At 35.5% G+C, this 26,147-nt stretch overlaps 1 protein-coding gene, 1 long non-coding RNA gene and 1 pseudogene across 2 annotated transcripts in view; 1 reads left to right on the top strand and 2 right to left on the bottom strand.

Annotated features, from left to right (window-relative positions):
* The window catches only part of Oseg5 (intraflagellar transport protein Oseg5), a 369,827-nt gene that overhangs the window by 298,314 nt on the left and 45,366 nt on the right, over nt 1-26,147 (bottom strand). The window lies entirely within an intron of this gene.
* LOC138934886 (uncharacterized) lies at nt 15,150-20,783 on the top strand (annotated as a pseudogene).
* On the bottom strand, nt 24,601-25,463 carry LOC138935037 (uncharacterized). Its single transcript, XR_011447210.1, has 2 exons — nt 25,410-25,463; nt 24,601-25,293 (listed from the first exon to the last, which is right to left on the bottom strand). It is a non-coding gene; the product is annotated as an uncharacterized lncRNA (long non-coding RNA).

The raw sequence follows: 26,147 nt of genomic DNA, 5'->3' as shown, positions 1-26,147 counted from the left end.
AGAATGTTATAATTATCAAACCCAAGATTCAACAAAAGAGTGAAGTTACAAAAAAATTGATAAAGGAAAAAATAGATATCAAAAACATGGCGATGGGAATAACGAAGCTAAAAAAAGGAAGCAAGGAGACAGTGATCATGGGTTGTGAAACTGGAGAAGAAATGAAAACGTTGAAAGCTACAGGACAAACTAGGAGAAAATTTCAAAGTTACGGAATCACCGCAGATGAAGCTCAAAATAAAAATTATCAATGTCAGCGAAGAAGAAATGAGATTGGATGATGATGACTTAATAACTACAATCAAGAAGCAGAATAGAACTGATGCAATAAATGATGAATTCCAAATGCGAATAGTGAAGAAAATAGTTAAAGAAAAAAGAAATGATAATAATCAACTTAGAAGAAAAGAAAAAGAAGAAGGTTCGATAATAATTGAAGTAGATGAAGAAACGCATGAATTGATGTTGAAAAAAGAGAAACTAACTGTAGGATGGAGAAAATGTCCTATATTCAATCACATTAATGTTAAAAGATGCTTTAAATGCTGGGGATACTATCATATTGCAAAAAATTGTACGCGAGATGAAACATGCCACAAATGTGCGAGAAATCATAAAGCGATTGAATGTACGGCAACAAAGAAAAAATGTGTAAATTGTATGTTTAAAATTCGAACATACAACCTGAGGATAGGTGATGAACATGACGCCCTTAGCCCAGAATGTCCAACATTTAAAAGGGCGATACAGGAGGAAAAGAGGAGAGCCGGCTGGAAAGATGCAAAATAGCAACTATAGAAGGAAGCGGAAATAATATTGTATACAAACGCGCAAAGTTTGATGGCGCATAAAGATGAGATACAACATCAGATTATGAAGAAAGTAAATCCGGCATTCATAGCGTTATCAGAGACAAGATTGACTGCTGAAATTGAAGACAGTGAAGTGAACGTACCAGGTTATAGTATAATTAGATGCGATGCTGAAAATAGAAATACAGGAGGGGTTGTAAATATGAAATAGTATTAGTAAAAAAATTAGAATCGAATTGTTGGTGTGCTGCGATTGAGGTGAAAGAAAAATATAGATGAATAATAATAGTAATATATCATTCACCGAGTACATCGCATGGTGATTTCGTGAGATTTCTGGAGGATATAATAGAAGAGTTAATAATACGCGGAGAATGTATGGTAATAGGAGACTTTAATATATTGTAGATATTATGTTAGATTCGTTTTATACAAGGAAGTTACAAACGACAATGTTGAGCTTAGGCATGAAACAATATGTAAATAAACCGACGAGAATTACGAATGATAGTAAAACAATTATAGATTTAATTTTTGCTAATAATAAAATAGAAATGCAGGTAATGCATGAACCTAAAATAACGGATATGCGTGGCTAAAAGTTGAACTGAATGCGAATAAATTTGATAATAAATACAGAGAACTTAGTGTTAGGAATTATAGAGTTTAATATAGATGAATTTATTAAATTAGTGGAAAATAAATTAGAGAAAAACCAAGATATGAATATCAGTGTGAGAGCGAAGAAATTTGTTGATAGTATAGTAAATGCGTTGGATGCTACAGCACCTAGAAAAAATTTTAGAATTCCGAGAATATGGGAAGGGAAAAAGTGGTTTTCGGATGAAATAAGAGAAGCAGCGGCTAAAAGGGACGAGGCATATAGGAAGGCATTGTATGCTGACACGGAACAAAATTGGTTGCAATTTAAAATTGAAAGAAATGCAGTAGTTAAATTAATTAAGACAAAGAAGAAAGAATATTATGAAAATATGATAGATCTTAATAAAGAAAATCCTACATCTATGTGGAAAACACTAAAAGAAATAATTAGAAGCGAACCAGGAGGTAAGAGGGAAGTAGAAAATATAGATTTTGAAATATTAGACAGCACTGAAGGATGCAATATAGCAGATAAATTTAATTTATATTATATACAAAGTATTAATAGTATAGTAAAATCTATAAATGGGAGTAAAACTGGGAATGCATGTAAAAGAATTATTTATGTTATTGGAAACGAGGGAATTATGGAAAATTTTGAAATGATTAGTATACAGCATTTACAGGAAATTGTGATGGGACTACCGAAAAAGACAGGTACAGAGGAGGAAATAACTAGCGATATATTAAAGGCAGTATTTTGCGTAATAAAAGAGGAATTTGTTGATATAATAAATAATTCTTTGAAGGAAGGTTGCTGTCCAAAAGGTTGGAAAACGTCTACAATACAATACAATAATACCGATTCCAAAAATAGAGAAAGCTAGAAAAGCAAGTGAATTTAGGCCTATAAATATATTACCAATATTTGAAAAAGTGTTAGAATTAGTAGTTAAAAAGCAAATTGAAACGTATTTGGAAGATAATTGTATTATAACAGAACATCAGTCGGGTTTTAGAAAACAGTATTCGTGTGAAACAGCGATTCAAACAGTCATTGATGAATGGAAATTGATAGTTAGTAAGGCAAAAATGGTAGGAGTAATTTTCATGGGTCTTAAGCGAGCCTTTGAAACAATAGATAGAGAAAGATTATTAGAGAAATTATATCAATATGGAATTAGGGGAATAGTTATAGAATGGTTAAGATCATATAGAACAGCAGGTTCAATTTAATAATAAATGGTCTAAATTAATGACCACAGAATATGGAATACCGCAAGGATCTGAATTAGGACCTTTATTATTTATAGTATATATAAATGATATAATAAAAATCTGTCCAAAAGGATGTAGTATAAAAATGTTTGCAGATGATACGTTAATATATGTAACTGGAGAAAGCAGCGCGGAATTAGAGGGCAAAATGAATATGGCATTTACTATAGTAGAAGAGTGGATGAATATAAATAAGTTAAAAATGAATGCAGGAAAAACGAAATATATGATTGTTAGAAGTATAAGAAAAGAACTACGAGGTAATATAACATTGAAATGTTTGGATGGAACTGAGATTGAACGTGTGGAAATAATGAAATATCTAGGCATAATTATTAATGATAGACTACGATTTAAGGACCACTGTGATTATATGCTAAAGAAAATAAGGAAAAAAACGAGTTTTTTGAATAGAATTAGTAATTATATATCGGCATACACTAGATGTATTGTATATAAGACAATTATAGCACCTCACTTTGAGTATTGTGCGACGCTGTTAATTGATATGGGAGAAACACAGCTGAGTAAATTGCAAAAAGCACAAAACCGGGCCATAAGGATCATATTGCAATGTGATAGACAAGAAGAACACATAGAAGCGCTGCAGTTTATGTCCATAAAACAGAGGCTATATTATAATGTGTGTATTTATTTTTAAGATTTTAAGGAACATGTTACCGGAGCAATTAAGAAATAGATTAGAAATTGTGGGAAATGAGAGTGAAAGGCAAACACGACAAGCTGGGGATATTGCAATAAAATATCGCAGAACAAGGAGTGCGCAAAAGAGTATGTTTTACGAAGGAGTGAAAATGTATAACGCCTTGCCAGCTGAAATAAAGCGGAATGAAAGAATTGTGCCGTTTAAGCGAATGTTAAAGGAGTATACTGTAATTAATATAAACTAGATTTGTATTACAAATAGCTGAGAAAGCTAATAAAGATCAATCAATCAATCAATCTCTCTCTCCTTTCCCTTCCCTCCCCTTTCGCTCTCTCTCGCTCTTCCTCCCCTCTCTCACTCTTTCCCACCCTCTTCCTCATCTCTCTCTCTCTCTCTCTCTCTCTCTCTCTCTCTCTCTCTCTCTCTCTCTCTCTCTCTCTCTCTCTCTCATACCCTCTTTCACTCTCTCTCTTTTTTCTCTTTCCCTCCCTATCTCCTTTCCCTTCTTCCCCTTTCGTTCTCATTCTCTCTCGCTCTTCCTCCCCCCTCTCTCCCTCTCCTATCCTCTCCCTCTTCCTCATCTCTCTCTCTCATATCCTCTCTCACTCTCTCTCTCTCCCCTTTTTCCATCTCGCCCTCCCGCCCCTCTTCCCCTCTCCCTTTCTCATCATCTCACCTACCCTCCCTTCCGCTCTCCCTCTCACTCACACTCTCTCTCTCTTTCTCTCTCGCTCATTCTCTCTCCCCCTCTCGCTCCCAGAATAGATAACGGTAAGTTGATATATAGACATGTTTTTTTGTCGCTCTATTTTGTGTGCCAAATTCCTGCCGCTTTTTGCTCTTCGAGGTCTTTATTTTTCAGTGTGCATTGTCAAGGGCTACTTTTGCTTGATCTTTTGGTACTCGCAGCTTCTGTACCGGTTAATTGACCGGTTTTTAAATCTTTTCTGGGATTTTCGACTACATTTTTTTGGCGTTGAATCTTACCGTGGATATTATTTGACCTAGGCATATTTTTGTTTACGATTGAAGAATAGATGCCGGCGTAGGCGTTGGTGGGCAGAATGACAGTGGCGTAGAAAGGAAGGAGCTCACAAGACAGTTTTCCCGCACGGCACTTTTAAATCATTCAGATTTGTCAGAGAAAGCTAATATCGATGCAATGAACGCCTCAAGAGTAAATGCACTTAAGGCTACGGTTAATAGACATAGTGAAGCTGTGTCTAGGCTGTTTTTATCTCGTAAGGAAACGCTGGAAAAAAAGTAGTTATTGAATTTGCTTCTCGAGCATGCAGAGATGCTTTTAAGGAGGTGTCAACGGTCTTAGTTAATTTAATTGATGAGTGGTCAACATCTGGGAGTTTCTCGGCGGAGGAAATAAAGAAAGTTGTTGTGGAGGCGCTAGCCGACCTCAGTAGAAAAGGGATAACCAATATGGAGAGTGATATTATCCCTGCAGGAACTTCGGGTGAGAAGATGAAATCGTATGCGTCCGTTGGTGGTTTTTCAGGATCTGAAGTGAGTGCCCTTCACTTGGACACAGCACAATTGGACACATTACAAATGGACACGATATTTTGCACACAGTTCAATTGGACACAGTGCGTTTGGATACAGTAATTTTGGATGCAATAGCTTTTGGACACGTAAGAAAATATGCATCGTTTACTTGGACTCTGTTCATTTGGACACAGAAAGACGTGCACTATTCATTTGGACACCGTTCATTTGCCCACGGTTTGTTTGGACACTGTCCATTTGCCCACCGTTTCGTTTGTTTGGACACCATTCTTTTGCGCACTGTTTATTTGGACACCGTTTATTTGTACATACAACCCAAACCAAATTTTAGTTTTAAATCAGAAATAGGTTTGGGTTAGGTTATATTTTCCGGAAGTGGAGCCGTAAGATATGTGGATGCAATGGGTCCCCCCCCCCCTAAGGGGACTTCCTTCCGGAAGATATAATATAAACCAAACCTATGTAATGATACCGTTACTAACGACTTCGCGGGCCGATCCATCGTGCGCATTCTGAGGCAAGCGTATCGTTACCAGTTCACGATTTCTGTCACGTACAACTCTCCGGATCCAGAACCGACTGTCGCGTTACACTAGTCTACGGGCTTCCCATAATTAGGCCGGGCTTCCCAGTTGCTGGGACGGCGCATCCTGCTAGTTGATAAGTCCGTACTGCGTTCTCCGCGTTATACCGTAAGACCGTCTGTATATACCGCGACCTGGTATACCGTAAAACCATTTTGGTTTCCGCGTCCAGACTCTAGTACCGCTCCGTATATACTGTCCAAATAAACGGTGTCCAAATGAACAGTGTCCAAGTGAACGGTGTCCAAGTAAACGATGCATATTTTCTTACGTGCCAAAAGCTACTGTATACAAAATTACTGTATCCAAATGCACTGTCCAATTGAACCGTGTGCAAAATATCGTGTCCATTTGTAATATGTCCATTTGCAACGTATCCAATTGCACCGCTCCTTCTGGTGTTCGTGTCTCGCGGAGTCCAACGGTGGAGTTATCCAACACCTCTAACTTCCTAATTGTGCCGAACGAAATCAAGAAAGATAAATACATCTCATCTTAGGTCACTAAAGAGACACAGTGCAAGGTCTTAAAACCTGCTGACTGCGGCTTAGTAGTCAAAAGAATATCGTATGTATATGCAGGATAATGACGTCAAGATTGAAGCATTCTGCCCTGACATTGAGAAAATCAAGGTTCACCCTGGCTTTGCTGAAGCTGGATTGACGATACGTGAGAACATGAAGTCAAATCTTAGGCTCATCATACACGGAGTTCCTGTCAAAATATCGGTTGAAGTGATTAAGGATGAGCTTATTGTTCAGAACCTTTAAAATGTTTCCGCGAGTGACGTAAAAGTGGTGTATATTTTTACGCCAAAACAAAACAGGTACATTACAAATTGCATTCTGGAGATTTCATCAGTTGTACGCAAGGCTTTACTTGGACGCGGACGAATTTACCTACGTTGCCTGCTCTTTCGCGGATCATATCAGGATTGTGCAATGTTATAGATACCCTCTCGTTTAGACACATCACCAAGGATTGAAAGGGTGGGCCTTCTTGCGGGCATTGTGCTGGAACCTATGAAATGAAGGATTGCGGGAATCGAGATCAACCACCTAAATGTATGGATTGTGAGCGTCATCATGTATCTCATGTCTCAAGCCGTGCCGGGTGCTGAAAAGTATTCAATACTAAGTAGGAAAATCAAGGACAAAATAGCTAACACCAGCTATGAATGATACAGCAAATGACTTTGAGGACATTAAAATTTCTCATGTCAATTGTCAATCTCTCTTTGCGCATCTGGATAAGTTTCGCCACTTCTTTTGCAGTGCTGATTTTCATATTATTTGCATGTCAGAGTCGTGACTTCGGCCTGCTATTACTGACGTTATGATCAGACTGCCTGGCTATTCTCTCTTCAGATGCGATAGAGTAGAAAGATTTGGTAGTGGAGTGGCATTTTATTTATTGGATCATCTTCGTGCCTCTATTCTTTGTTGCTCTGCGGAGTCTCTTACTGCCAGATCAGAATTTATTATTGCGGAAATCTTATTTGATGACTGATCTAAACTCTTGCTAGCCGTAGTATACCAACCGCCAAACTCAGGCCAAACCTTAACAAGTTTTTCCAGTCATTCTTTGAATCTCAAGTAAACTATAGGCATTCTATCATTTTTGGAGATTTCAATGCTAACATGAATCAAATCACGTTTGATAGCCAGCAGTTAGGCACGTTTATCTCTGAGTCGAGCTTATATCTTGTGCCATTTATGTCCACTCACCATCTGAGGAACTCCAGCACGCTGTTAGATCTGTGCATATCGATGACATGGGTAAGCTCAAAGAATTTGGTCAGCATGGAGTTGCATTTCTATTAACTCACGATCTTATCTTTATAAGATATGGAATTAAACTACAGCGTTGTGGCAGGCTCGTTATTTGCAGGAATTGGAGTGATTTTGATGCAACATTCTTCCAATCTGATGCTAATGATATCGATTGGACTGTCATGTTAGGTGCGGATAATACGGATGAGAAGATTGAAGCTTTTATTACTAAACTATTTGGCATATTTGATTTTCATGTACCCCTGAGGCTACAATGCTTCATGAATTTGCCTGCCTCATGGCTGACTGAAAAAATACATTTGGCAATGCAGAATAGAGATCTGGCGCCAGAAGAACTTGGCGCAGATGTAATAGTAACATATATTACAACCGATACAATATATTGCGCAATAAGGCACTTTTGTGTCTTGTGTGTTTCGCAAGGCGCGACTTGTATGTCTACATCTTTAATCGGGCACGGCATCTGAGATTTGGAGCAGGCTGAGACATCTTGGTCTTATTAAGGCTAGGGACACTGGAATGCGTCTCTCACACTCAGTAAGAGGAACTTAATATATTTTTTGGTCACACTGAGCAAACTGATTCGGTGGGTGATAGCACCCGCAAGGATGTATTAGCGGGGGATTTTGATGACAACAATTTCCACTGGAATTATATTGTGCCAATGGATATCGCGAGGGTGATTTCCAGGACCAAATCAGATGCAGTCAGAGTGGATGGCATCGATCTGAGATTGTTGAAATTAACAACCAACTGTATACTGCCTATCTTGGAGCATCTTTTCAACTTCTTCTTTACGAATAGAGCTTTTCAAGACAGTGGAAATCAGCTCTTATTTGTCGGATTCTCAAAGTCAAGAATCCTACATTGGTGCAACATTATCGACCAACATCGATCCTTCCTACATTGTCGAAGGCTCTGAAGCGGATAGTCTGCGTGCAAATTCGTGCCTACCTTGAGGACTCCGAGCTTTGCGATCCATGTCAGTCTGTTTATCGGAATAACCACTCCACACAAACTTATCTGATTTTAGAATGCTGAACAAAATGAGACATGCGACGAATCGTAGGACAGTCACTGTGTCTGTATTCTTCGATTTTTCAAAGGGTTTTGACAGGGTGAATCATCTCATACTGCTTAGGAAGTTAAAGAGCTTAAACTTTTCTGATAATGTCTTGTGTTGGATACATTCTTATCTGACGGAGCGGACTGAGGCGGTTAAGGATGACATGGAAGGTACTGTTTCATCTCCATCTCTTGGGCTGGAGTGCCTTAAGGCTCTGTTTTGGGACCTTTGCTATTCAGTTTATATTTAGCTGACTTTGGTTTTGTGAACAAACACTGTAAATACAATTTTTATGCTGACGATCTCCAAACCTACATTTACTGTGAACTAAAAGATTTATTTGACACTATTTGGAAGGCCAATGAGGACATTGATGCTATTCTGAAGATTATCATGCAAGACAAACGTTCTGCGAATATTTTCTGAGGAAGATAGATTGTAATCCCAGATTCTCTTCTCGTCTGATATTCAGTGATGAATCATTCACACGAAAAGGAATTCTTAATTCACATAACATACATTTTTGGAGCAAGGAGAATCCCAGAGTCACGCGACTTAGAAGCTTCCAAATTCGCTGGAAGATAAATCTGTGGGCTGGAATAATGGGAAATAAAATACTTGGTCCTGTTATTCTTCCATATATTTTAACTAGCTAAACATACGTGGAACTGTTAAAAAATGATCTACCAGATTTTTTGGAAGAAGTACCATTATTAGAGAGAAACAAGATTGTGTTTCAACAAGACGGTACTAGGCCACATAACGCCAAAATTGTAACAAATTATTTAAACGAGCGGTTTCCTGAATGCTGGATGGATTGGTATAGCCCGATACGTTGGCCCGTAAGATCCCTAGATCTCAACCCTCTAGATTTTTTTTATAGAGATATTATAAAGAAGTAATTTATAAAACGCTATCCGAGGATGTCGACGATCTAGAAATAAGATTGCGACATGCTATTTAGGCTATCGAAAAAGAAGTAATGGAAAATGTCGAAAGAAATTTATTAAAACGCATGAGAGCTTGCATTAGAATGGATGGTGGTTATTTTGAGCACTTGTTTAAAAAAATTTTTGAACATCTGTTATAAAAAATTTTTCAATTTTAAACCAATCTGCTTTTTTCAAAGCGACCAAAAGCAATCCGTTCTTTTCAGAGTGACTAAAGATAATCCGCTTTTTTCATCAACACATTTTTACATGGAACATCTTCTATTCGCAGAAACATAAGAATAATTTTTCTCGTGTCTTACTTGCGAAAGAAAGGCAATACGTACGATTAATAAGCTATTTAAAAAAAGAAAACGAATGTTATACGTTTCATATTTTTGAAACTATCGCATTTGCAATGCGGAGACTTCAATCAAATACAAGAGATGGCTGCGTCTCGCGTCAATCACGTGACATACGTTCGCGCTTGGCAGCGCTAGTATCAATATAACCTGCTTGTTGTCGCGCGGTCTCGAGTAACGTATATTATGCATTTAACGCGTTTCTTCAAGTGATTAAGTGAATAATTATCGGTAGTGATCGATTGTGATTATCCGTTATAATCGTTTTTAAAGTTTTCATTTTATCGATTAAATGCGAAAAAGTGTAAACTATACAATTCATGAATGAAAAAAACTTTGCTTATTGCTTGTGTTTCTTATTACATGTGTCACATTGGAACATCTCACATTGGAACATTTTTCGTGCTATCCACGGCCGTGCAGCAATTATTTGTGAACAATATAAAGAATCGAATCTCTATAAGGTAAGAATAAGTGAGTGAATGAGTGAGAGAGTGACTGAGAGAGAGAGAGAGAGAGAGAGAGAGAGAAAGAAAACTTCATTTAGTAGACGCTCTGGGACAAGTCCCCTCAAGCGCAATAAATAAAAATGTAAAAATGTATAACAAAATATGATTGTAACATACATATAGAATAAGTGTGCGAGTGAGTGTATATATAAGGGTATGTATATATGTGTAAATGTGTAAATGTAAAAGTATGCACAATATCCATAAACATGTGCAAAAGGAATAATATATATGTGATATGAATGTGTATAGCTAGAATATATATAATCTTTAAGATATGCCAAAGAGAAATGCCAGAGTATTAGGAACATCCAAAGTCATGACCTTAATTATAATGGTGGAAGCGAGCAAATGCGTATAAATCTTTTGTTTAAAATCACTCAGTATCGTCGCATTTCGGATAGATGGAGGAAGACCATTCCACAACCTAACCGATGAAAGTCTGAAAGAGCGTTTATACAATTCAGTCCTGCATTGAGGCTAAATTAAAATATTCTTCGGAACTCTAGTAGCATAGTCCGTACTTGTAATCCTGCAGTTAAAATTGAAATGCAGAAACTAGGTTGTTTAATTTAAAATATCTTATACAATAAGCATCCAATGAAGTGTGCCCTCCAAGAATCGACTTAAGCCAACGTAGCCTTTCGTACTAAGGTGTAATGTGCTCGTCAGCCCTCACGTTAAAAATAAATTTGATATAGGAATTCACTGCTTTATAAAGTCTCAAATTATGTACAGCAGTCATGTCAGTATAAGCTGCACAGCAATAATCGACATGTGGATAGATTAATGAAATGACAAGAAAGAGTTAGATTTGAGAATTTCATGAAATAAGTGCCTGCAAAATATTAACTGATATAGGACTAAATGGATCTTGTTTGCCATAGTAGTAACCTGTTTCTCCCAAGGTAGAATATTCATGATCATAACATCAGGATACTTAATAGATGTAGAATAATAAATTGTAGACCTATCCACTTTTATTTCAGGAAGAATAGTTAGATCAATGGCAATAACAAATCTCGAGGTTCCCATAATTGTAGCTTGAGTCTTATCTGAATTTAAAATGAGCTTGTTAGCAGTAAACCAACCAAGAATAGCATCAATATCTTCATTGATCTTCTGGATAATATCAAATAAATTCCTTGGTTCACAATGAATGTAAGCTTGAAGATCATCAGCATATAAATTGTATTTGCAGTGTTTGATCACAAAACCAAAGTCTGCTAAATATATAAGCTAAATATATAATAAATAAGTTAATAGCAAAGGTCCGAGAACAAAGCCCTGAGGCACACCGGTCCTGACAAGAGATGGTGACGAGACAGTTCCCTCCATGCCATCCTTAACCGCCTGAGTCCGCTTCGTCAGATAAAAGTATATCCAACACAAGATATTATCAGAAAAGTTTAAGCTCTATAACTTCCTGAGCAGTATGATATGATCCACCCTGTCAAAAGCCTTCGAAAAATCGAAGAATACAGACACAGTGACTGTCCTACCGATCAGCCGCATGTCTCACTTCGTCCAGCATTCTAATCAGACAAGTTTGTGTAGAATGGTTGTACCCATAAGCAGATTGACTTTGATCGCAAATGCCAGAGTCCTCAAGGTAAGCACAAATCTGCACGCAGACTATACGCTCCAGAGTTTTCGACATTGTAGGAAGGATCGATATTGGTCGATAATGTTGCACCAATGTAGGATTCTTGACTTTGAGAATCGGACATATAAGAGCTGATTTCCATTACCTTGAAAAACTCTATTCGTAAAGAAGAAGTTGAAAAGATGCTCCAAGGCACTATACAGTGGATTGTTAATTTCAACAATCTCAGAGCGATGCCATCCATTCTGACTGCATCTGATTTGGTCCTGGAAATCACCCTCGCGATATCCATTGGCATAATATAATTTCAGTAGAAATCCTTGTCATCAAAATCCCTCGTCAATACATCTTCGAGAGAGCCACCGCCCACAGAATCGGTATTCTCATCACTGTGTCCAGCAAATAGATTAAGCTCCTCGACAGAGTGTGAGAGACGCATTCCAGTTTCCCTAATCTTGATAAGACCAAGATGTCTCAGTCTATTCTACACTTCAGATTCTTTGCCCCCATCCTCTTGACCTTTAAACCGCAGTCAACAAGTTTTAAGACCTTGCACAAGGTCTGCTTAGTGACTTGAGATGAGACAAATTTATTTTTCTTATTTTTGCTCGGCACAACCAGGAAGCTTGAAGTGTTAGACAGCTCTACCGTTGGACCCCGCGGGACACGAACTTCAGATCTTGAGGATCCAGCAACGGACGCATACGATTTTCCCCTCGAAACTCCTGCAAGAGTAATATCACTCCCTACATTGTTTATTCCTTTTTTACTGAAGTCATCTAGCGCATCCACAACAACCTTCTTGATTTTATCCGCCGAGAAATTTGCAGGTGTCGATCGCTCATCGATTAAATTTTGGTATTAAGACCGTGGACATCTTTATAAAAACGTCTCTGCATGCTCGAAAATCAGACTATATCTACTTTCTTTTCTAGCGTTTCCTTACTGGACAAAAGCAGCTTAGACACAGTTTCACTATGTATATTCACCTAAGCGCATTGTTCATTCTCGAGGAATTCATAGCATCAATATTAGCCTTCTCTGACATATCTGAATGAAGATTGCTTCGTGAGCCCCCTCTTTCCTACGCCATTGTTATCCTGCCCACCAACGCCTACGCCGGCATCCATCCTTCAGCCGTAAATAAATGTTTCTAGGTCCAATAATATCAACGATAAAATTCACGCCAAAAAAATCCAGTCGAAAAATCACAGAAAAAATTTCTGCAAACCGATCAATTGACCGGTACAGAAGCAGCGTGCACTAAGAAGTCAAGCAATAGCTCTTGACGATGCACACTAAAAAATAAAGGCCCCGATGGGCAAAAAGCGACTAAAATTTGGAACAAAACAGAGCAACGAGAAAACACATCTATATGTCAACTCACCGTTATCTATTTTGAGAGAGGGAGGAGAGGGGGAGAGAGAGTGATTGATTGATTGATCTTTATTAGCTTTCTCAGCTATTTGTAATACACAAATCTAGTTTACATTAAGGGGATCCAAAATTACCGACAAAACGCGAAAGTCAAGTTTCAAGTGAAAATCTTTTTGTTGGCTACACAGATTGATAAATCCTTTTCCACAGTTAAAGTATTGATAATAACAAAGGCGGGGAGCTATATTTCATATAACAAATAAAAGAAAAGTTAAACAATTACAATTTTGTTATCGACTTCTTGCGTCAAGTCGTAACAATATTTATTTAATATAAAAGTTCTGCAGTTTGTTCGTGCACAAGATATAGCTCCCCGCCTTGGGATAACATGTAGGAATATTAGTGAACTGTTAGAAATAAGTTTATTAGTCTAGTAAAAAAGATTTTCACTCGAAATGCTTTCATGCATATGTGTGCGTACGAGATTGAGGCAAAAAAGTAAAACAGAGCAGTAGATTAGTTGCGTGATGTCGCGATAGACGGAGCTGCAATCTTACATGACAAGGACAGACATAATCGTACTATCTTTGTCTCTTTCATGTGTGTGAGAGTAATATACATGTACGCACTAACATTATTGCAGTATCTTTTTTCTTTCGATCATACGCTCTGTCTCTTTCTAATCGCTCGCTCGCTATGTACTACGTATCGCTTAGCTTCATGCTCCTCGCATATTCACTTACGCGTTCACTCGCGCTTCTCTCTCTCTCTCTCTCTCTCTCTCTCTCTCTCTCTCTCTCTCTCTTTCTTTCTGCTCATTCATTATTGTATTCTTTTATTCCCATTATTATATTCTTTTATTTGCTCAACTTCTATTCTTTTTATTCTCGTCTCCCTACGTGAAAATAAATAAATTTATTTATTTATGTTTATTTGATACATCATAAATGAGATACACAAGTTATTTTCTTTTTCTATTTAACTATAGTTAAATACAACATATGTACATACAAAAATACACATATTTAAATACTTTTTCTATTTATGACATACACAATATCTCATTTATGTTGTTAATAAATAAAGACGAATAAATTAATGTATTATTATGTAGGAAGACGAGAATAGAAAAAATAAAAGTCGAAGAAATAAAAGAATATAATAATGGGGATGAGAAAGAATACAATAAAGAATGAGGAGCAAGCGAGATGACAAACATCAAAGAGTTCCGAAGTCTCACTCACGAGGCTCTCTTTATCTATATCTCGGGTTACATATCGTTCGTAAAATTTCTGTTTTTCGTATTTTATGGATATCAAAATAATTCTAATAGATTAATGAGATTCTTGCGATTAAAATAATACTAAACATGACATAAATCGGATAATTTTTAATCAATTATGTTATTAAAATTATGATTACTTATTTCATTTAAAATTATCCGATTTATGTCATATTTGGTGTTATTTTAATCGCAAGAATCTCATTAATCCATTATAATTATTTTTATACTAATAAATTACAATATGAAAGTTTCAGTTTTTATTTTATAAGATGTTTATATATAGTAGATAAGAAAAGATCCCCGCGCGATGCTGGAGAGTCGACAAAAGCGAAAGCGAGAAAGAATGAAGGAGTAAGCGAGACGACAAATATCGAAGAGTTCCGAAGTCTCGCTCGCGAGGCTCCCTTTATCTATAATATCTCGGGTTACATATTGTTCGTAAAATTTCAGTTATTTATTTATTTATTCATTTATTTATATTTAAAAAGACACTAGTCAATTTTTTTCATGATCGTGCGATATCGATAGTACGTATGTGCCGTGGAGTAAAGCCGACGCATATACATACACTCATGCGGTGATCTGATCTACCGGATAAGACTCGCTCATAGACAGTACTCGTTCTCGCGCCGTCTTTACGTACATGCGTAACAAAAAAGCAGCGCGAGACCGTTGTTACACTGAGAACGTGTTATTACGTGTTCAGCGTGATAGCTAAGTACTAGTAAATATTTAGTGTATATTTGGATTGTGCATAATGGGACGCAAGCAAGATGAAAAGCACTTGCCGGTCTACACTCACAGACTTTCCAGAAAAGGAGGATACTTTAAAAGGTTAGTACTGTTATTTGTCATATGAAAGCTGTTATATACAACACAACACTCACAGATTATATATCTATTTATTATACATATGCAACATGTCCAAGATTAAAATATAATTAGATTTTTCTATTTATATACTCGTTTATTGTTGAATTAACTAAACTTCCATCCATTTACTAAAAAGGAAACGTTATAGAGAAAAATAGTCAAAAATGTTTGTTTTCATGTCATCTATTTCCCCTCACAGTTTGTCGGTCTAATTTCTTAAAAACACCCTGTATATAAATAAATACAAATTTTTATACATTTTACAATGTATATACATTCACGAACAAATTTATATTTAAAATAAATGTGTGTGTATATTATTAATATTAATTGTATACATTTTTATTTAGAAAATGTAATAAAAATAATGATAACGTGAATTTAGAATGACTGTTATACACAAATAAATATACACATAAATTATATGTAAATGACGCACATACAGCACCTATGTAATAATCAGATGGATAGGCAAGAAAGGATAAAGAGAAAGAGAGAAGAGAAAGAGAAAGAGAGAGAGAGAGAGAGAGAGAGAGAGAGAGAGAGAGAGAGAGAGTGAGAGTGAGAATCTGTACATTCGTTCGCATTGAGTATCACTAAACGCCAACAATGAGAAAATAGATAGAAATATTTGTATCTTTCTCTATCGATACTTTATACTCACTATTCAGTGATGCTGAATGAGAATGATTGATTAAATATTGCTTTACAATATTCGTAAAGAACTCGTTGACTTATTCATTCTCTCTCTATATTTTCTCTTTAATCTTTCTCTGTCTGGCTAACTAATCATTACGTATATGTTGTATGTGTGTAATAAATGGATATATAATCTATGAGTGCGTTTGAAAGTGTTATTGAAAAATGCGATTACAAAGAGCGATTTTCAAAATATTTAACTCTCAAGAAGAATTTGAGAAAATCTTCAAAAGCTTCTAAAAATAGTCAATAATTCTATGACGGACCTCAGCTATAATGGTCTTTACTTTTCTTGTTATGAACTTCTATAAAATTTCCACATAAATTTCCAGAGGTTTCGAGTTTCTTCAGAAGCGCATAATTGAGGAAATAAAAAGCATTGTAGCTACAATCTCACGTACAATTATTGACCACATTTTCAAGCGCTTCAAAATTATACTTGTGAGAACGAAGAAAAGCAGTTTTAAAATAATCATTTGTAATTCAACTCTTCAATAATAAATCATATATGATATAATTTCATTTAGTTTTTTTTTTTTTTAATAATTCAAGTTTCTCGCAAAAATACTTTTTCGGATCACTCTGTACATTTATAGAGAAATTCTTATAAAAATAATATTGAAAATAATTGCTATAAAATTATTTATGTACACAATGTATACATAAATACACACACACACATACACACACACACACACACGCGCGCGCGCGCGCGCACGCACACACATATGCACACATAAATAATTGTAAAATAATTTCTCTCTCAGAAAAATAAGAATAGTCCTTTGTTTAGTTTTATATATAATTACAAATTAATTATATAAACATTTTTTATAGTAGTTAGTGCCAGTGGCGGTTTATTTGTGAGCTGGCTGCTTTCAAAAAAATTTATACCAGATTCGGTTTGCATGAGCGTTCTGGTTAAAAATATATCCCAGAGGCGATTTACGTGTGCTGGTTATTGTAAAAAATATTCCAGAGGCGATTTACGTGCGCTGGTTATTGTAAAAAATATTTCAGAGGCGATTTACGTGTACTGGTTATTGTAAAAAATATCCCAGAGGCGATTTACGTGTGCTGGTTATGGTAAAAAATATTCCAGAGGCGATTTACGTGTGCTGGTTATTGTAAAAAATATTCCAGAGGCGATTTACGTGTGCTGGTTATTGTAAAAAATATCCCAGAGGCGATTTACGTGTTCTGGTTGCTTTACAATATTTTGAACCGGATGCGGTTTAATAGTTATGTAAGATTAGCAAAGGATTTAAAAACAAAGGACTATACTTATTTTTTCGAGAGAAAAGTTTTATTTTTTAAAGATTGTTAAAAATAATATATATTTTGAAATCACACATACAATCACACAATATGCATATTTTATTTTTGTAGTAAGATATTTTGCAAAATAATAATTCGTTTTCTTTTGCAGGCGACAATTACTGAAGCTAGCACAGGCTCCACAGATAAGTGACTCCAAAAGCACAACGCTTACTAAGGGTACTAGCAACGAATCCAATACTTGTTATAAATCAGTGGGTTTAATACACAATAAGATGGATTCGGAAAATAATACCCAAGTAATGCAGTGCGTGGAGCCAACGTCAAATAAAGGTATGTTTGATGGAAATGTTAACAATTGCGATGATAACAATAATCTTGTTATCGATAATAAAGCCCTTCTAGACGCTTCTTATATTCAAGAAAGTTTGCCTCAAGGCCGTCGCATTGTCGACATTGGTTTTCTGTGGAATGAAATCCACAGAACCTTTGATAATCATATGCAAGGAATAGAGTGCCAATTTAAAGATTGGAATCTCATAAATTCTCATCGCCGTGGGTTAATGACTCAGTTGTTCTTCAAATGCCAAATGTGCAAATATGAAGCCAACATCTGGTCAGAACCCACAGAACCGGAAACAATGGACACTAATACGGCTGCTGTAACAGGAACTGTTACAATTGGAATTGGTTATACCCAGCTCGAAGAGTTGTGTGCAGCCATAAATGTTCCTTGCATGTTCGAGCCAACCTATATCAAATATAGGGAAAATTTAGTCGATGACTTTAAAAAAACAGCCATGGAAGAGATGAAAATGGCTGGCGAAGTTGAAAAGCAACTCGCTCTCGAGAGAAACGAAGTACGGTATTCCGTACATAACAGTCGTAGCGGATGGTAGTTGGATGAAGAGATCGTATGGCAATGCCTACGACTCTCTTTCCGGTATTGGAGCCATAATTGATTACCGCACCAAAAAGATTCTCTTCGTCGGTATCCGCAATAAATTTTGCACGCTATGTGATGTAGCAAAGCAGAAAAGTATCGAACCAAGAGTTCACAAATGCTATAAAAATTTTGATCGCAATGCAAGCTCTACAAGCATGGAGAGCGATGCCATCGTAGAAGGTTTTAAATGTAGCCTCGAAATGCATGGACTGATATATAATACAGTTGTTGCCGATGGTGACAGTAGCGTATATCAGGCCATTGTTGATAACAAACCATACCGTGAACATATGGTGATTGTCAAAAAAATTGAATGCACCAATCATTTGCTTCGCAACTTGTGCAAAAAGCTGAAAGGTGCGGCAGAGATGACTCAGTCAAAAATGCGTAGTCAGCGTGGCTTTGTACAGGTGCGAAATGTAAAAAGCAACATTTTAAAAATACGAAAAGAGGTAATAGAGTCAGCCGCTCGACAAAGAAAAGAAAGGCAACCTCTACATTGTCTGGCTATGGAATTGCAGAAAGATATTTTGAATATTCCTAGTCATATTTTTGACGAACATAAGCGATGTGAAGCACGCGGTATATGCAAAGAGTATTGCAATGAGATAAAGAAAAATTATGTACCGTTTCTTAAATTACAATACATGGTTTCTATCCAAAAATAGAGACTGCTGTCATGTATCTCAGCGCTTACTCCGAGAGCGTATTGTTAAATTTAACAAATAACCCTGCAGAATCGTTCAATTCGATAATCTGCAAAGAAATTGGCGGAAAACGTATTAATTTTGATAAACGAGGCTCCTACAATGCTAGAATTGCAGGAGCAGTTGTTCAATATAATACGCAACAAGTACTTACACAATTACATCAAAGCATGTGTAAGACTGTTCCGCCTATTGTCGAGAATCTGGAAAAGTGACGACAAAAAAAAGTTGCAAAAACCAGAGAATCTCGAGAAGCGCAGGAAAGGCAAAGAAAATTCAAACGAAAATCAGCAACATATCGTTATTACGGTCCGCAGTCGCAAAGGCCGGATCACCCATCCGATATATTCGAGCAACTGCGACTAAGTCATATAGAAAAGTTGTTCGAAAATGGAAAAAATTGGCAAACAATTGAATTCGAGACCAGAAATCAATATAAGTCCGAATTATGGTTATCATTGAAATGTTGACAGCATCCAATTTTGGAACTGTATGTCGCATGAGACCGACAACGTCTTGCGCATCGACTGTAAAAAAACATTTTATATCCTCCGTCTATTGATACCGAAGCCATGAAATATGGTCGCGATAAAGAAGATGTAGCAAGGAAAGAATTGACCATGAAATTAAAGAAATAAAACTTTGCGGATTGTTCATTGATAATGAAAATCCATTCTTGGGTGCTTCCCCTGACGGACTTATTGAAGAAAATGGTCTCGTGGAAATTAAATGTCCTCTGTCGGCTGAGCGTTTGACAGCAGAAGCCATAAAAATATCGCCTTTTTTTAAAGGTATCTTTGATAAAAAAGATCCACATAAAATGAATCGGAATCACCGATATTTTTATCAAGTTCAAGGCCAATTGAACATAACAGAGCGAGAAAATTGCATTTTTGCTGTTTGGATGCCAAAAAGCATAAAAATATTGCACATTAGTACAGACAATGAGTTCTGGAAAAATGAAATGCCCTTTTCTAACACGTTTCTACTACGGATGCATGCTTCCAGAAATCGTGGATAGTCGGCATAATAGGCATATGCCAATCAGAGATCCGTTATATATAACAGAAGCTAAAGAAATAATTAGCCGAAAAAATATTCGACAAAATATAATAGAAAATGAAGATCTTCTCGAGAAAAGAAAGCGATTTAAATCTAATGTTTTGCCTATAGAAGCAGCAAATACTGCTATTGCTGCTGCTATGGATATAGAGCAAGATGATGATCATAGCTATATCATAGTTAGTTATTCAAATAACAAACATGATATTACGAAAGACGATATGGAGAAACATGAGAAAATTTTAAATTTGATTGCTTCTCTCTCTATCGTGAAGGATATCTTGCCTATAGATAGCAAAATAAGCGACGAATCATTAGATCGATTTTTACGCGTCGTAAGAGAAACTTCCGACTTTGAAACGCAAAGTGTCCAATATCTGGAGTTCCCTCATATGATTGCCAGTGATAGTAACAAAAGCTTACAAATCATTGGAGGGAATTGTAGTGATCAATGGCGATGTATTTTCTTTAATGGCACCAAACTTTGCGTATATGATAGCCTACTCGGTTGTACATACGATAAATTGGTAGCTAAGAAGAAAAACTATATACATCTACGTTATCCTACAATAAAACAAGATAACATTATTTTTGAAAAAGTTCAAACGCAACCTGATGGCATAAATTGTGGGATTTATGCTGCAGCTTTTGCCACAACTATAGCTTTAGGAGGCAACCTTGTGAACAAAAATACTCCAAGAATGTAAAATGCATGAGAGAACACTTCTTTAAAATCATAGAAAGTAATAAACTGCTGCATTTTCCAATGTGTTTAGGACCACTCGCCCCCTCCCAAGAAATAGTGCAGAAGCCAGTTTCTCCGTAGGGGGGGGAGGAGGGAAACCAAGTAACCGGGAAGATCACCCGGTGGGGTTTTAGTCAGTAGGAGTCTGACATAACCCTGGGTCCTTCCTCGAGAACCCAGGATATCCATGAGGATTTCCCCATCGTGACTAAAAAAAAAAAAAGATTATTACTGCATTCAAAAAATGTATCGTGATACTCGTAAAATCATAACTCGATTGCAAATCATAATCGGAGAGACGACAAAAATTGTATATTGGTTGCGTTCTCACGGGAATGGACGATGGAGGGGTCCATTCTATATTTGCAATATTTAGAATATTATAAAAATATATTATTGTAAATTATTACATATATAAAAACATTCATCTACACAATCAAAAAAATTTATATATATAATATAATATATATATGTATACATTGTTGTACATATAACCGTTATTATATATTATAATACATATATATGTATTGTGCCATTGTATGTATGTATGTATGTATGTATGTATATATATACAGGGTGTCCCATTTTAAAGGACCCACTCAAATATCTCAGAAACACTGCGTTAAATCGAAAAATGATTCAAACAAAAGTTGTGTGGCTTCAAGGGGGCCATAAGATGGTAACAATGATTCGACCTTGGAAAATCATTTGAAGGTCATGTGAAGGTCAACTTTAAAATCTTAAATGGAAACCCCCATTTTTTATTCAGTATTCTTGTAGCTGACATCGAGAGCTTTCTAAAACACTATAATAAAGTATTTTTTCATTAAGTACTTTTTGAGTTATTTTATATTTTAATCCTACATATTTTGATATAAAAAATTAAATATCTCGTAAAATATTTAGTTTTTGATAATCTTACCGTAATACTTCTATGTACAGAATAATGAGACAAATCAATTAATATTAAAAAAAATTGTTTTTAAGAAAATTATTTACAATGTATTTTTTAAAACAATTATTTGTTTTTTTTGGCACTAATTAATTTGTCTCATTATTCTGTACATAAAAGTATTACGGTAAGATTATCGAAAACTGAATATTTTACGAAATATTTTATTTTTTATATCAAAATATGTCAGATTTAAATATAAAATAACTCAAAAAGTACTTAATGAAAAAATACTTTGTTATAGTGTTTTGGAAAGCTCTCGATGTCAGATATAAGAATACTAAACAAAAAATGGGGGTTTCCATTTAAGATTTTAAAATTGACCTTCATATGACCTTCAAATGATTTTCCAAGGTCAAACCAATGGTACCATCTTATGGCCCCCTCGAAACCAAACAACTTTTGTCTGAAACATTTTTCTCTTCCGGGCTTGGTTTTTAAGATATTTGCCTGAGGAGATTAAAATGGGACACCCTGTATATATATGTCATGTTACTATAGAACAGTGCTGGGATTTACTTGCACATTTCGACCCGATTCCGTGGCTCACGCCTATTGCCCCCCACTCACCGCTCGTGCGTTAGCAACGAGTCGCCAGATACGCGTAACTAAGGAACGCGACGCTTTGTCTCAGGAGCGTCCGTATATAAGAATGCCCAAATATAATAATAAGACAATACTTTTCTATAATTAAAAGTTTTTCTTCAATATTTTATATCAATGAATTATAAAATATTGAAGAAAAACTTTTAATTCTAAGAATTTTCGTGCTATATTTAGAAAAGTATTGTCTTATTATTATATTTGGGCATTCTTACATATAAACGCTCCTGAGACGAAGCGTCGCGGTCCTTAGTTACGCATAACTAGCGACTCGTTGCTAACGCACGAGCGGTGAGTGGGAGGCAATAGGCGTGAGCCACGGAATCGGGCCAAAATGTGCAAGTAAATCCCAGCATTGCTATAGAAAATCAAATGTCTGTATTTCGCATTTTATATATCCGAAAATAATTTAAATGCATTAATTACATTATTGTGATTAAAATGATACGTCGTAAAATATTAATAAATAATGTTTTTATGTATCGAATTAATTTTAATCAATATGAAAATAACTTTTTATTCGGTTACAGAATATTCGTTTATAAAGATGCGCATTTGTTTTTATTATTACGCGATATTTGTAGCATGCATGTATCTAAGTATGTATGTACGTATCGGGGAATAAGTCGACTGTACTATTCACACGCACACAGCCAGGCACATGCGATAATATCAGCGCGCGGCAGTACTCAGTCTCAGTCTCAGTCGCGCATGTTGTGTACATACGCGTAACGAGAGATAACCGCAAAAGTGTGCTCAACCGTTATAACGCGTTATAACGCGTCGAATTTAAAAAACGAGTGTTGTGTTTGTGTAGTTATAGTGTGTTTATATAATGGGGCGAAAATGTAATGAGAAACGCTTGCCTCGCTTTGCCCGTAGACTTTCTTTAAAAAGAATAAGGGTCAAAAGATTAGTATATTTATATATCATAATTCTAGAAGGAATTGTTTTAATGTGTACTATATACTAATATGTCGCTAGATATAATTGAATTTTTTTTCCGTGCAGTTTACACAAAAATATAAGTATGATAATGTAATATTATATAAAAATGTAATATTTCAAGTTTCTTTTTTTATTTTTTGATTATATCTTTAAAGCAATTCCTAAATAGAAAACAACATAAAGACATTTGTATAAAAAAATTGTAACATAAAATTAATCTTTAAATAGAATTTAGAATTACTACAATACATATTTCATACCAGATGCGGTTTGCATGTGCGCTCTAAATATTGCCGAAATATTTGATCCCAGAAGCGATCTTTTTGTGAACTGGTTGTAAATATTTCATACCAGATGCGGTTTGCATATGCGTTCTGGTTAAAAATATATCCCAGAGGCGATTTACGTGTGCTGGTTATTGTAAAAAATATTCCAGAGGCGATTTACGTGTGCTCGTTATTGTAAAAAATATCCCAGAGGCGATTTGCGTGTACTGGTTATTGGAAAAAGTATTCCAGAGGCAATTTACATGTGCTGGTTATTGTAGAAAGTATTCCAGAGGCGATTTACGTGTGCTGGTTGCTTTACAATATTTTGAATCGGATGCGATTTAATAGTTATGTAAGATTAGCAATATAACCGTTATTATATATTATAATACATATATATGTATTGTGCCATTGTATGTATGTATGTATGTATGTATGTATGTATGTATGTATGTATGTATGTATGTATGTATGTATGTATGTATGTGTGTGTGTGTATATATATATATATATATATATATACACATAAAAGGCACACACACACACATATATATATATATATATACATATATATATATATATATATATATATATATATATATATATATATATATATAACAATACATGCACACACACACACATGGCCATATATTATTCCTCTTGGAAAGATATATACGCTTAGATACGCTTAGATATGCGTGCGAAGCAATAGAGCAGTAGAAATACACGATGTTGTCCGATTTCATCATATTGAACACAATTCTCTTTCAAATATGCATAAAACATGCAGAAATATTATCGATAACAGCGGAACTAAAATTATTGATATTATCGATAATTTCGGTCGGTATTATCGATAATTTTAGTTACGCTTAGATGAGGGCGCTAACCCGTCGGAGTTCGGCCGTCATTTTAGGATCCCCTTAACATTTCTATTTCCATTTCTCTGATGCTTTTAACTCGATCGTATATGTAATATTTTTGATAGAATTCTCACAAGATATGTTTTGTTATATTGTTGTGCCTCCGGGAGAGGCACGATAGTTGGGATTGTTTGCCGGAAGGAATTTAGGAATTCGGGCTCCGCCCGAGAACTTCACTGACTTTATTTGAATAAAAATGACACTTTTGCATTTAAATAAATATATTAATATCTATTTTATTCGTGAATTGGCTTAATTACGATGTTTCCGCACTTTCGCTCGCGTCGCGTATCGCGATAACGGATATCTTGTCGTGCGCGTCTAGAGTCGAGTTTCGGTCTCGGGACTCACTTCTCGCTTCGTTGTATGTATTTCTGCCGACTGTTAGTGATTTCACACGCGAGGTAATTAGGAATAAAGATTGCCCCCTTGGTAGTTATGGTGACTACCCGCGTAATATTAATTAATGATCAAGACTGCCCGCGTAATATTAATGGTAAAGATTGCCCGCCGCTCGTTAGCGAAGGGTCTTTTTATTATCTCCCTTTGGTTTCCTGGGAGGGGATCATTTAGCGACAAGACTATGTGTCGTGTCGCTTGATTTTGGCAAGATCCGGATGTAAGCTAAGGAGTTCTAAGTAGGACTTCTTTGCTTGCATTTTCGCAATTTCTTTATTCCTTTTTACTTCGCTTTTAAGTAAGACTTCTACGCATTTTCGCAATGTCCTTCTTCCGCTTGCCCTGATTTCCGCGTTTTCGCAATGAAATGATTGCACGGTCGCTCGGGCTTCGCGCGTGGCTCGCGTTGTCAGCGCTTCGTTCGGTCAACGCTTGTAACGTGATCTGTATTCGCGTTACACGTTGAGCAATGCCTTATTGTATAAAATAATATATATCTAAAATAATATATATCTATTAATTTGTGTATAGCCTTTTCGGGCTATAACAATATTAACATAAATATGTAATTCATTTCTTAGTCATTTGTAAGTGATCTAAAAATATTAATTACATTTATATATATAAAATATAAATAAATATTCATATTTCCAGAACTAAAAGTTGCGAGTAGTTCCAAGTATACAAAATGTTTGTGGACACTATATAGAAGTGCTTTGATATAATTTTACCATTTCATTATTCTATATAAAGTCAATTATTAAAAATGTGTATTCAATGTTGTTTTATAATATTTTTGGTAAAATTCTCACAAGATTTATTGTGCTATATTAACATAAACGCATTGTTTGACCATTTGTAAGTTAACCTAAAAATATTAATTATGCATTAATTACATTAAAATATCAAATATAGATAAACATTATATATGAATGCGCGTTCGCGCATATAATTACCAACTTATAGTATCTATGTGAACTTAGCATCCGACTTTAATAAAAAAAATTTTTCATACGTGCATTCGATTATGCTCGGTTTGTACCCGTTTGTGCCACTTTTTATTTTGTTTGTACCTCAAAGGGGTAAAAGTTACGAGGGGTTAAAAAATCATCAGTACCCTACTTTATAATGTTATACATGAAAACAAATCTGGCCGAATATCATTATATAAAGATAAGATCATATCTCGTCAAATTTCGGACATATAATCATATAAAATTACATGTTATCACATGTTATTATTTATATAATCTTATATAATTACATCCATTTTTTCTCGGTCTTCATGTGAAATATCAAATTTACACCAAATCAGGGATTGACAGATAATTAATACTGAAGAAGAAGTCAA

The sequence above is a fragment of the Polyergus mexicanus genome, unplaced genomic scaffold (assembly GCF_030449975.1).
Source record: "Polyergus mexicanus isolate NDT 795.1 unplaced genomic scaffold, iyPolMexi1.0 SCAF_7, whole genome shotgun sequence".
Lineage (NCBI taxonomy): Eukaryota > Metazoa > Arthropoda > Insecta > Hymenoptera > Formicidae > Polyergus > Polyergus mexicanus.
The sequence above is the reverse complement of the archived record's forward strand: the minus strand, read 5'-3'. Positions and strand labels throughout refer to the sequence as shown.